Source organism: Gracilinanus agilis, chromosome 3 (genome assembly GCF_016433145.1).
Source record: "Gracilinanus agilis isolate LMUSP501 chromosome 3, AgileGrace, whole genome shotgun sequence".
NCBI lineage: Eukaryota > Metazoa > Chordata > Mammalia > Didelphimorphia > Didelphidae > Gracilinanus > Gracilinanus agilis.
In genome coordinates this window covers 54,007,492-54,018,292 of record NC_058132.1, presented here as the reverse complement: position 1 = coordinate 54,018,292, position 10,801 = coordinate 54,007,492, and positions in this window count along the sequence as shown.

Sequence of the window (10,801 nt, the reverse complement as noted above, 5' to 3'; positions counted from 1 at the left end):
CCCAGCTCATTTTACAGATGAGGAACCTGAGGCAAACAGGGTTAGGCAACTTGCCCAAGGTCATTCAGTGATTTTTAAAAATCCTTTTGATTCTTCATGACTCTACATGGAGTTTTCTTGGCAAAGATACTGGATCAGTTGGTCATTTCCTTCTCTAGTTGATTGTACAGATGAGGAAACTGAGGCAAACAGGACACAATGATCTGGGTCACACAGATAGCAAGTGTCTGAAGCCAGATTTGAACTCAGGAAGAGGAGGCATCCTGACTCCAGGTCCAATGCTCTATCCATTGCATCACCTAGCTTCCCTCATTAAATTTAACATTGGACAAAACTTGGGAAGAGGGATTGTATAGTCCAGCCACCTACCTCATTTTACATATAGGGAAACTGAGTCCCAAAGAAAGAATGTGACCTTCTCCCAGTCATTCAGGTAGCAAATAACAGCTCCTATTTTAATAGTGCTTTAAAGATTATAATGTACTTTCTTCCTGAAATCCCCAGGCATCCTCAGTTCAGTCCCTATGTCCAAAACCAAAATCATTGTCTTCCTCTCCCAAACCTTTCCCTCTCTGAGACTTTTCAGTTCAGAACAAAGGTATCACCTTGGTTTGTAACCTAGGCTCTTTTCCTTATTTTCTCCTTATGTAATTATTTTCCGGGTCTGGTTGATTCTCTCCCCATTCCACATCTCACATCTGTCTCCTTCTCTGCCCCCATGCAATGACCACCCTAGTTCAAACCCTCATCACCTCTCGCGTGGACTGCTGCAATAGGGCCCTAATTGGTCTCTCTGCTTCCAGTTTCTTCCCTCTCCAATCCATTCTCCACACATCTATCAAAAAATAATCTTCCTTAAGCACAGGGCTGTCTATGTTACTCTTTCGTTAGAAAAATCTCTCCACGACCTAAAGGACAGTGTGCTAACTCTACAGCTTGGGATCCCAAGTCCTCCACAAGACTGATCCCATTTGCCTTATTACATACTACTCCTTGTCACCTACTCTGTGACACACTTCTAGCTGTCCCTCAGATTGGATGCCCAACCTCCCATTTCTGCAGTCACACGAGCTCTCTCTCTGCTTTCTCTACCATAAATCACTTCCTTCTCACAGAAGAGGCATTAAGGGTTGGGCTTGTAGCTCAGAGGGTCCTGGAATCAATGCGTCATGCCTATGATATTTACTATTACTAACTAGTTTAAATCTGATCTTAGATGCTTACTTGCTAAAGTGACCCTGGGCAAGTCACTTAGCCCTCTTTGCCTCAGTTTCCTCATCTGTCAAATGAGCTGGAGAAGGAAATGGCAAACCATGTCAGTGTCTTTGCTGTGTGACACTGGGTAAGTCACTTAGCCCTGTTTGCCTCAGTTTCCTCATCTGTCAAATGAACTGGAGAAGTAAACGGCAAAACCACTCCAATATCTTTGCCAAGAAAACCCCAAATCAGGTCAGAGACAGTCAGACATGACTGAAATGACTGAACAAATCATTTGATTCTAAGATCACATTTGTGTCCAGTTTGTAGATTGAGAAACTGAGCCACAGATTTTAAGTTATCATGAGGAATTTCCTGTCTTAGGCCTCAGTTTCTTCATCTATATTGAGGAAACACTAAGATTTGTCATATCCACCCTAAAGGGTTGTGGTGAGGATCAGATGACATAAAGTGTAATAAAGCACCTTAAAAACTTTCTTTTGCAATATACATGCTAGTTGTTATCCTCATCTTTCAATTGATCGATAAGCATTTATGAAATCCCTACTATATACCAGACACAATACTAACCATTGGAGACGCAAAGAAAGGCCAAAGAGGGCCTGTCCTCAAGGAGCTTACAGTCTAATGGAAGGAGCCAAATAACTGTACAATTAAGCTATAGCCAGAATAAACTGGAAATAATGAACAGAACAAAGCCTCTCAGAATCTTTGCCTTCCTTTGAGGCTTCACCTCAATTTAATTTCACAAATTAAATGCTTATTATGGGAGAAGGAGGCTTAGTGGATAGATTCCCAGGCCTAGAGATGAGAAGTCCTGGGTCCAAATCTAAACCTCAGACACTTCCTGGTTGTGTGACCCTGGGCAAGTCACTTAACCCAAATTGTCTAGTCCTTGCCTTTCTGTCTTACTGTTGTTAGTAACCAGTAACTAACTAGTTCAAAACTGATCTTCGATGCTTACTTGCTATGTGACCCTGGGCAAGTCACTTTACTCTGTTTGCCTCAGTTTCCTCATCTGAAAAATGAGCTGGAAAAGGAAATGGCAAAAAAAGGATAGAAAGTAAAGGTTAAAAAGTTAAATAGCAGCAGCTATTTTTCTATTTTCTGTATTTCTATAGCACCTTAAGAAATCCCAAACATTGTAAATAAATTATTTTATTTGATTCTCACAATAATCCTGGGATGGAGGTACAGGTGCCATTCTTACTCTATTTTACAGAAGAGGAAAAATCCTGCAAGGCAAGTGGCAGAATTTGAATTTAGATCCTCCTGATTCCAGATTCTGTGACCCATCCATTACACCACCATCTTACTCTGCTAGGGGGATTCAGAGAATATTGTGAGCATGGCCAAAGCTGGTTCCAGCTTGGGAAAGTCCTTCTGGGAAGGAAGGAAGGCAGGAGGGTGGGGGCATAGTTTGGTTGTGCTAAGGGAGTTTGGAGGGAAACAGACTGGGTCATGTGAAGATGGATGAAATCCAGGCAGCCCTAGAGGAGGCTGCTTGCTCCTTGAGCCCTCCATCTCCAGTACCACCCACAATGGTCCAGGGTCTCCACAGAAGAAGCCTGAACCACGGACAGCTCAGAGAAAAATTGCAAAGAGAGATTCAGAAGTCCCTGAATACAGGAGCAAGAGGGGAAGCAATGGGGGCAGGGGGAGGAGTGGGAGCAAAGGAACCAGAACCAGATGCCAAGATCAAAAGGGAAATAGAAAAACAAGGAGCAGGAGGGAATTAAAACACTGAGGCATTCAGGACAATAGAAGAAAAACAGAGCCAGATGGAGTAAGCTTCCCCTACCTGTTAGGCTGACAGAGATCAACAGCTTTCGGCCCCCTCCAATTCCCATCTCAGAGGACAGCAGACACTGTCACAGTCAACCCTGGTATTCTCTGAATAGCTCTTATATGCTATGGCACTGTGGCACTTGCCTGGGGCCATTGGTTCAAGATTCTTGACTCCCTCCTTCTGCCTTATGGGTTAGTGAAAATAATGTAGAGAGGAGCCTTGGGTTCAAATCCTATCCCTAACAATTACTAGTAGTGAGACTTTGAGCAAAGTCCTTTTGCCCCTCAATGCCTCAGTTTCCTAAATTGTAAAATGAGGAAAATTATGTATGTTAAGAGATCTTTCAACTCTATAGGAATGTGACATCATCGTCATCATCATCAGTCTCCAATACCCCTCCTCTTCCAGGAAGTCCTCTCTGACTGGCTATCACATGCTGCTCATTCTTTGATTATGAGTTGGGGTTCAGGATTACACCCCTAGCTGGGTTTTAGGTGTATGCTGGTAGGTAAATATTTAACAATCAGATATCAGTGGGGAGAGGGACAAGTACCTGTGTGGATGATCAGCCAATCAATCAAACAAGGCTAATTTGTACAATTTGATGATTTCCAAGAAATACTCACACCAAAAATCTAACAATTGTATCTTGAGAGGCAGCATGAGTTGGCTGTCACACACAGCTCATTCTCACCCATTCCTTGGTTGATGCTTGAGTGTGTGGGTGGTCATCTGTGATGCTTTTAAGAGGTCACTTTTACAGGAGGTATATGCAGAGTTTGGAGGCCAGGAAGGAACTAAATTGTCCAACTAGAGAGCTAAGGGGAGAGTGGGATGGGGATGAAGGGGAGGGCTCTGTGGTGAACATGGGGCATTGGAGTTATTCTATGACCAGCCGATAACTATGACGTGTAAGTATCGGGTCTCTACACTTGGATGGTAAGCTTTGAGGGCACAGATTATTCCTTCGTATTAGAACAGAGAATGTCAGAGCTGGGCAGTGCCTTAATATGACATAATGATAATATCTCACATTTCTAAATTGAAGGAAGTTTCATAGAGCAAGTCTATCACATAATCCTTGGGGAACCCTTATTCCCATTTTATAGATGATGATGAAAAAAAGTGACTTTGGGCTAATAGAGTCCATAGTGAGGATCTAAGGCATTATAGGAATCTGGGTAGCACCATGGATAGAGCACCAGAGTTGGAGTCAGGAAGACTTGAATTCAAATCCTGATTCAGTCTCATTAATTGAGTGACCTTGAGCAAGTCACTTAACTCTTTGTGTCTTAGTTCATTCAACTCCAGAATGGAAATACTAATAACACTGACCTTCTAGGATTGTTGTGAGGGTCAAATGAGATAATAACTATAAAGTACTTTAAAAAAACTTAAAGCTCTATTTAAATGTTGGCTACTGCTGCTGCTACTACTACCATTAGTTTAACCCTCTTTTCTTTCAGAAGAAGAAACAGTTACTCCAGAATATCAAAAAAAAAGATTTATTTAGCATATCACAGAGTCTGACTTGGAGATACCATAGGTGCCATCTAATCCATCCTTTACCTCAAAAGGAATTGTCATTCTGCCATTTCTTAGAAGTGGCCATTGAACAGACAATTTCCCAGCTGTGTGACCCTGGGCAAGTCACTTAACCCCCATTGCCTAGCTCTTACTGTTCCTCTGCCTTAGGACCCATACTTAGTATAGATTCTAAGACAGAAGGTAAGGTTTTTTTTAAAAAAAAAACTGATCATTGAGTTTCTAGGTAAAGGTCTCCTCCAGGAATGGAGGGCTCACTACCTTTAGAAGCAGCCTGAGCTGTTTGTCGTCTCTATTTTTCAAAAATGATTTCTTCTCATTGACCCCAAATCTGCCCCTGTAGCTTCTTATTTCCATATTAGAAAATGACACATTACAGGGTAGAATATTCATTGGCTAAGATTTCTCTTGATCATTCTCCTGTCTCTACTGTCGCCAGGAAAAGACCAGCAGAATAGGTTTGTTCCCAGTTTTCCACAAGGAATTGGCCTCCTACAATTTATCTCTCTAGAATTGGAGTGTGAGAGGAGACCCTAACCCCAAAACACAAATCTTTCCAATCCAGAGTTAGTCATAATAAAATCCATTTCTCTAGACCCTTTGGTACCTGGGCTAAGAGCTAGAGTTCATTTTGTCCATTCCCCTGCCTCCAGGGGATTCTGTACCTAATCATAAGTTCACCTCACTCCCTGGACTTATTTGCTCCCTCAAAGCTCGGTTTCCCTCTCCCTTGCCCCAGTTTTCCTGCTCCCCTCCATCTATTGTCTTTCCTCATTAGAATGTAACCTCCTTGAAGGCCAAAACTATCTTGCCAGCCTGTATTTGTATTTGTAGCCCTGGTGCCAAACCCAATAATTCCTGGCACGTAGTAAGGACATCACAGGCTCCTTATCTACCCATGAGGGACCCGTCTAATCATTGGTTCATAGGGGTTAAGCGCTAAAAAGGACCTCCTCGATTGTCTAGTTCAATGGCCTCATCTCAAAGAAGAGCCTGAGACACAGATGGGAAACAGCTCTGTGCTCCTTTTTTTAGCTGAGGGGAAGCCTTGAGTCTTCCCTGTCAGGTGTGAATGTCTTTGGGCCCATTTTCTGGACCTAGAGGTGACCTGGCTTTCCTAAACCTTGGCTGTGAATCACCCAAAATGCTTCTGGCTTCTATGCAGCTGTTTTCCTTATTATTTTCGGTATTTCACCATTTTTTTGGTCTTCCCAGGGGTTCCCTGACAACCCCATCACCATGGTAACCACCTCAGTCTGGGATCTCGTAGGATTTTGAGCTGAAAAGGACTTTAGAGGTCATTGAGTCCAACCCCTTTGTTCTACAGAGGGGGAAGTTGAGGCCCAGAGAAGATAAGTAAGAAGCTGAGCAGGAATTTGAACCTATGTCCTCTGAGTCTAGTTTTCTGGCTCCCACGTCAAGGGGCAATATTCACGAGGTAGGGTATTTCCTTCTCATGGCTTTCTTCAAATCTTTCCTTTCTGTCTTAGAATTAATAATCTGTTCTTCAGTCAATGCCACAGAAGAGCAGTATGGGTTGGGCAACCGGGCTAAGTGATTCGTCCAAAGTCATAAAACAAGGAAGTGTCTGAGGCCAGATTTGAATACAGGATCTCCTACCTCTAGGTCTAGTTCTCAATCTATAAGCCATCTAGCTGCCCCTCTTCCCCCAACTCTTTTTTTTTCTTAAAACCCTTACCTTCCATCTTGGAATCAATACTATATATTTGTTCCAAGGCAGATTCCCCCAACTCTTGAATCATACACCCCTCACCTTCCCCAGCAAGCAAGCAAGAGCTGAACAAGATGAATAGGAAACCAAAAAACCAGCTGATGGGGTGTTAGGACTCCTGGGTTCTTGGCCTGGCTCTGCCCTTCTTTGCTGCTTTGCCTAAATAAGCCAAGTCTCCTCTCTGGGATTCAGTCAACTGCTGGTAAGAGGAAGGTTTGGTCAAGATGATCTCTACCTCCGTCTTGTGAGCTGAGACCTTCTATAATATGTCTTCCCTCTTCCTGATGGCTGCTCCTTACTCCCCTTCAACTCTGTACCACCCGAGGGGTCTGGTTGTTGCATAATAAGGGCCAATAGAAAGGGCATCAAAGAATGGAGGCAGAGGCTAGCCCCAGAAAGAGACCTGTAATCTTTGCTCTCCTTCCCATCAACTTTCTTGGGGAAGTTGTCTCTCCTACTAAATTGTGAGCTCCTTGAGGGCAGAGACTATATTTTGCCTTTTTTTGTACCTCAAGTGCTTAGCACCTAGTAGGCTCTTTATAGTGGTCTATTGATTGGTTGGTTGACTGAGGGCAGAGACTATATTTTGCCTTTTTTTGTACCTTAAGTGCTTAGCACCTAGTAGGCACTTCATAATGGTCTATGGATTGGTTGATTGACTGAGGATGAGATTGACTCATCCATTGAGCATGGATGGCCTTTTCTTGGGATCTGGGCAGAAGATGTACACTTCGAAGAGATATTTTAAGAATTAATCCAACCTTGTTTTTGAGACAAGGAAACTGAGTCCTCAGAAAATTTAAAATGACTAAGCTATGCTCACAAAAGTAAATGGCCAAGCATGGGAACCTTATTTCTGGGTCCAGAGTTCTTCATGTCCCACCATGATGCCTTCCAAGTTATAACTCCTATTTATTCTTCAGGGATATAAAGAGCCTTGCACAGATTATCTCAATTGATTCTCCTAACAATCCTTTGATAGATGTGGAAACAGAGGTGCAGAGAAAGAAGGCATTTTCCTAACATCACTAGGAGAGTAAAAAGTCAAAATCAGCCTGACCTGAGGTCAGTGTTTTTCGACAACCTGACCAGCGGTCTCTCCGGCCTGCCGCCTCCTCTCCTCCCTCCCTTCGCCTCAGCCACAGGAAATGGGGGGCACAGGAGGGCAGACTTTCACCTCAATCACAGGGAAAGATGATGGAGCATGATAAGGCCTGGGCTAACGGGCCCTGTTGGAGATGGCCTGATAGCCCCGGCTGTGTCTTACAAGCTCACAAATCCTCGATAAGGCCGTCAGTCTGCCTGCTGCAGTGGAATGATGGGATGACTGGCTCTCCTGCCTCCCCTCCCTTCCTTCATCTCTCCTTCTACAGCCATCCCTACCCCCTCACCTGCCACTGACTGTTCAGGCTATGCCTCGCCTGGCTTGGAGGATGCAGAGACGTCCTCATCCAAGAGACCCAACCTAGAACCCCAGGCCATCAGAGAATATCGAAACAGGATTCTTCCTGAGACTGAGTGTGCAGCTTCTCAAGCCTAGTATTTAAAAAAAAATTTTAATTAAAAAAAATTTTAACCCATTAAGAATTTTTTAAATTTAAGAATTTTAATTAAAATTTTAAATTAAATGTAAAAATTCAAATTAAAATTTAAAAAATTAAATAAATTAAAATTAAAAAATAATAAAATTTAAACCCTTGCCTTCTGCTTAGAATCGATAACAAGTATTGGTTCCAAGGCAGAAGAGCTATAAAGAATAGGCAATGGGGGTTAAGTGACTTTCCCAGGGTCACACAGCTAGGAAGTGTCTGAGGCCAGATTTGGATGCCGATTTATCACTGAGCCACCTAGCTACCTCTTAGGATTCTCTATCGGTCCACCTGGGAAAACTCCTGCAGCCCCCACTTTATGAATGATTCCCAGCAGCCCTCTGTTCTCTTAATACCAGCAACAGCAGCAATGCTACCAATAACAACAATAACCACAATAATAATAATCACTCACTTTTCTATAGGACTTGATGGTTTATAAAGTGGGTTCTCTATAAAAATCCTGCACCTCTCAAATGAGATCATGAATGAGTGTGATTTGTAAGCTTTAAAGGGCTATCTAAAAATGAGACATTATTACTATTATCTAGGTCTTCTCATCCTGTTCAACTGAGTACAGAGAGAAATGGTGCTGAGGCAACCTTCCACCTGCCATTATTCTTTCACATTTAATATACTGGGCACTCCCGTGCAGGTGGACACAATCACCCGATCAGAGATTTCCTGTTAGAAGGGACCCCAGAGGCTAGGGAGCCTAACCCCCTCCTTTAATAGATGAGGAAATTGAGATCAGGGAATAAGGACCATAGAAACAATGATTTAGAGCTGAAAGGGGACTCCGAGGTCTTCTAATCCAACTCCTTCGTTTTACAGATGAGGAAACTGGATTAAGTGACTTTCCCAGGGTCATACGGTTAGGAAGTGTCTGAGGTCAGATTTGAACTCAGGAAGATGAATTTCCTGATGCTGCACGCACTATAGCGCCACCTAGTGGTCTCCTAAAAGTATTACTTTTGTAATTTACTAAACACAGTGGGATGCAGGCGGGTCTTTAGGAGGCTCATCAAAGCATCTTTGAGACCATTCTCTTAGCAGCCAGGACAATGGAATTAATATGTCATAATGGAATGGATAGATCGTTCTGTTCTTACATGATTTTAGTTTCTTCAGCTAGGTTTCTCTACTTTATCATTCTATGTATTTTTTTTTTAACCTGTACCTTTTGTCTTATTATCAATTCTAAGACAGAAGAGCGGTCAGGGCTAGGCAATGGCAGTTAAGTGACGTTCCCAGGGTCACACAGCTAGAAAGTGTCTGAGGTCAGATTTGAACCCCGGACCTCCCATCTCCAAGCCTGGCTCTCTATCCACTGAGCTACCCAGCTGTCTCTCATTCTATGTATTTTGGAGATTATGAGTGTCTAGTATGGCAATATCTACTAAAGTAATTGTTCTTTGATACATGTATACCCCAGTGGAATTGCTTGTCAGCTCTGGGAGAGGGGAAGAAAGAGAAGGAAAGGACATGAATCACGGAACCATGTAAAAAATATTAATTAATTAATTTTAAAAATAAAAATTGTACTTAAATTTGTATGGATTGTGGTTATCATGATTATTAGATTAGGTGGTGTAATGGATAGAGAGCCAGGCCTGGAGTCAGGAAGACCTTGGTACAAATCTGGCCTCAAACACTTATTAGCTGTGTGACCCTGGGAAAGTCATTTAATTTCTGTCCACCTCCATTTTCTCATGTGTAAAATGGAAATAATAATAGCACCTATTTCACTGGGTTGTTGTCAGGTTCAAATGAGATAATAATTGTAAAGTGCTTTATCCAAGGCCTGGCACATAGTAAGCACGACATAAATGTTAGCTATAATTCTTATTGCATTATGATGACTGTCATTTTCATCCCTATTTTACAGATGTGGGAACTGAGGCATGGAGAGGAGCAGCAACTTATTCATGGTCACAAAGCTAATAAGCATGAAAGTAGAATTTGAACCCCCAAAAGATCATATGTATTGACAACTTCTAATTTGCAGACCCCATTTTCTGCATTAATGCACTTGATGCTTACAACAATTATATGAGGCAGGAAGGACACGGTTTATTATCCCCACTTTATAAAGGAAGATGTTCAGAGAAATTGGGTAATTTCTCTAAGTCAGGAGAGTGAGTAAGTAGAAGAACCAGGACTTGAACTCAGCTCTTCTCACTTAAGATCATCATCATTCTCTTTCCACTGCAATAGCTCAGATTCATATCAGGCCAGAAGGATTGCAAGGCAGTTTCCTCCCAGCAAACCTTTAAGTTAGAAAACCCAAATGTTATGCCAATTTCACAGATAAGAAGGCTAAAGCTTAGAGAAATGACAAACTTTTTCTGGAGTCATGCAGTTAACAATTAGCAGAACAGACTTGAAGCTCTAGGTCTTCTGACTCCCAGTTCAGAACTCTTTCCCCTATACTGCTATTTCTTGGCACACCACCATTTAAGAAGACACTCACCCCTGCCTTGAATGCAAGGCAAAGTTAGAAAATCACAAACTAATGGAATTTCAGAGCTGGAGTAATCTCAGACGTCATTAAAATAGCAGGTAGGTGGTACAATTGATAGAATCCTCAGCCTGGAGTCAGGAAGATCTGAGTTCAAATATAGGCTCAGGCACTTATTAGGGATATGACTTGGGGCAACCAGTTTAATTTCTATTTGCCTCAGTTTCCTCAACTATAAAATATGGATAATAATAGCACCTACCTTCCAGAGTGTGGTTGTAAACCTATCTTCTTCCTACCTTCCCTCCTTCCTTCCTCTCCCTTCCTTCCTTCCTCCCTTCCTCCCTTCCTTCCTCCCTCCCTTCCTCCTTTCTTTCTTTCTTTCTTTCTTTCTTTCTTTCTTTCTTTCTTTCTTTCTTTCTTTCTTTCTTTCTTTCTTTCTTTCTTTCTTTCTTTCTTTCTTTCTT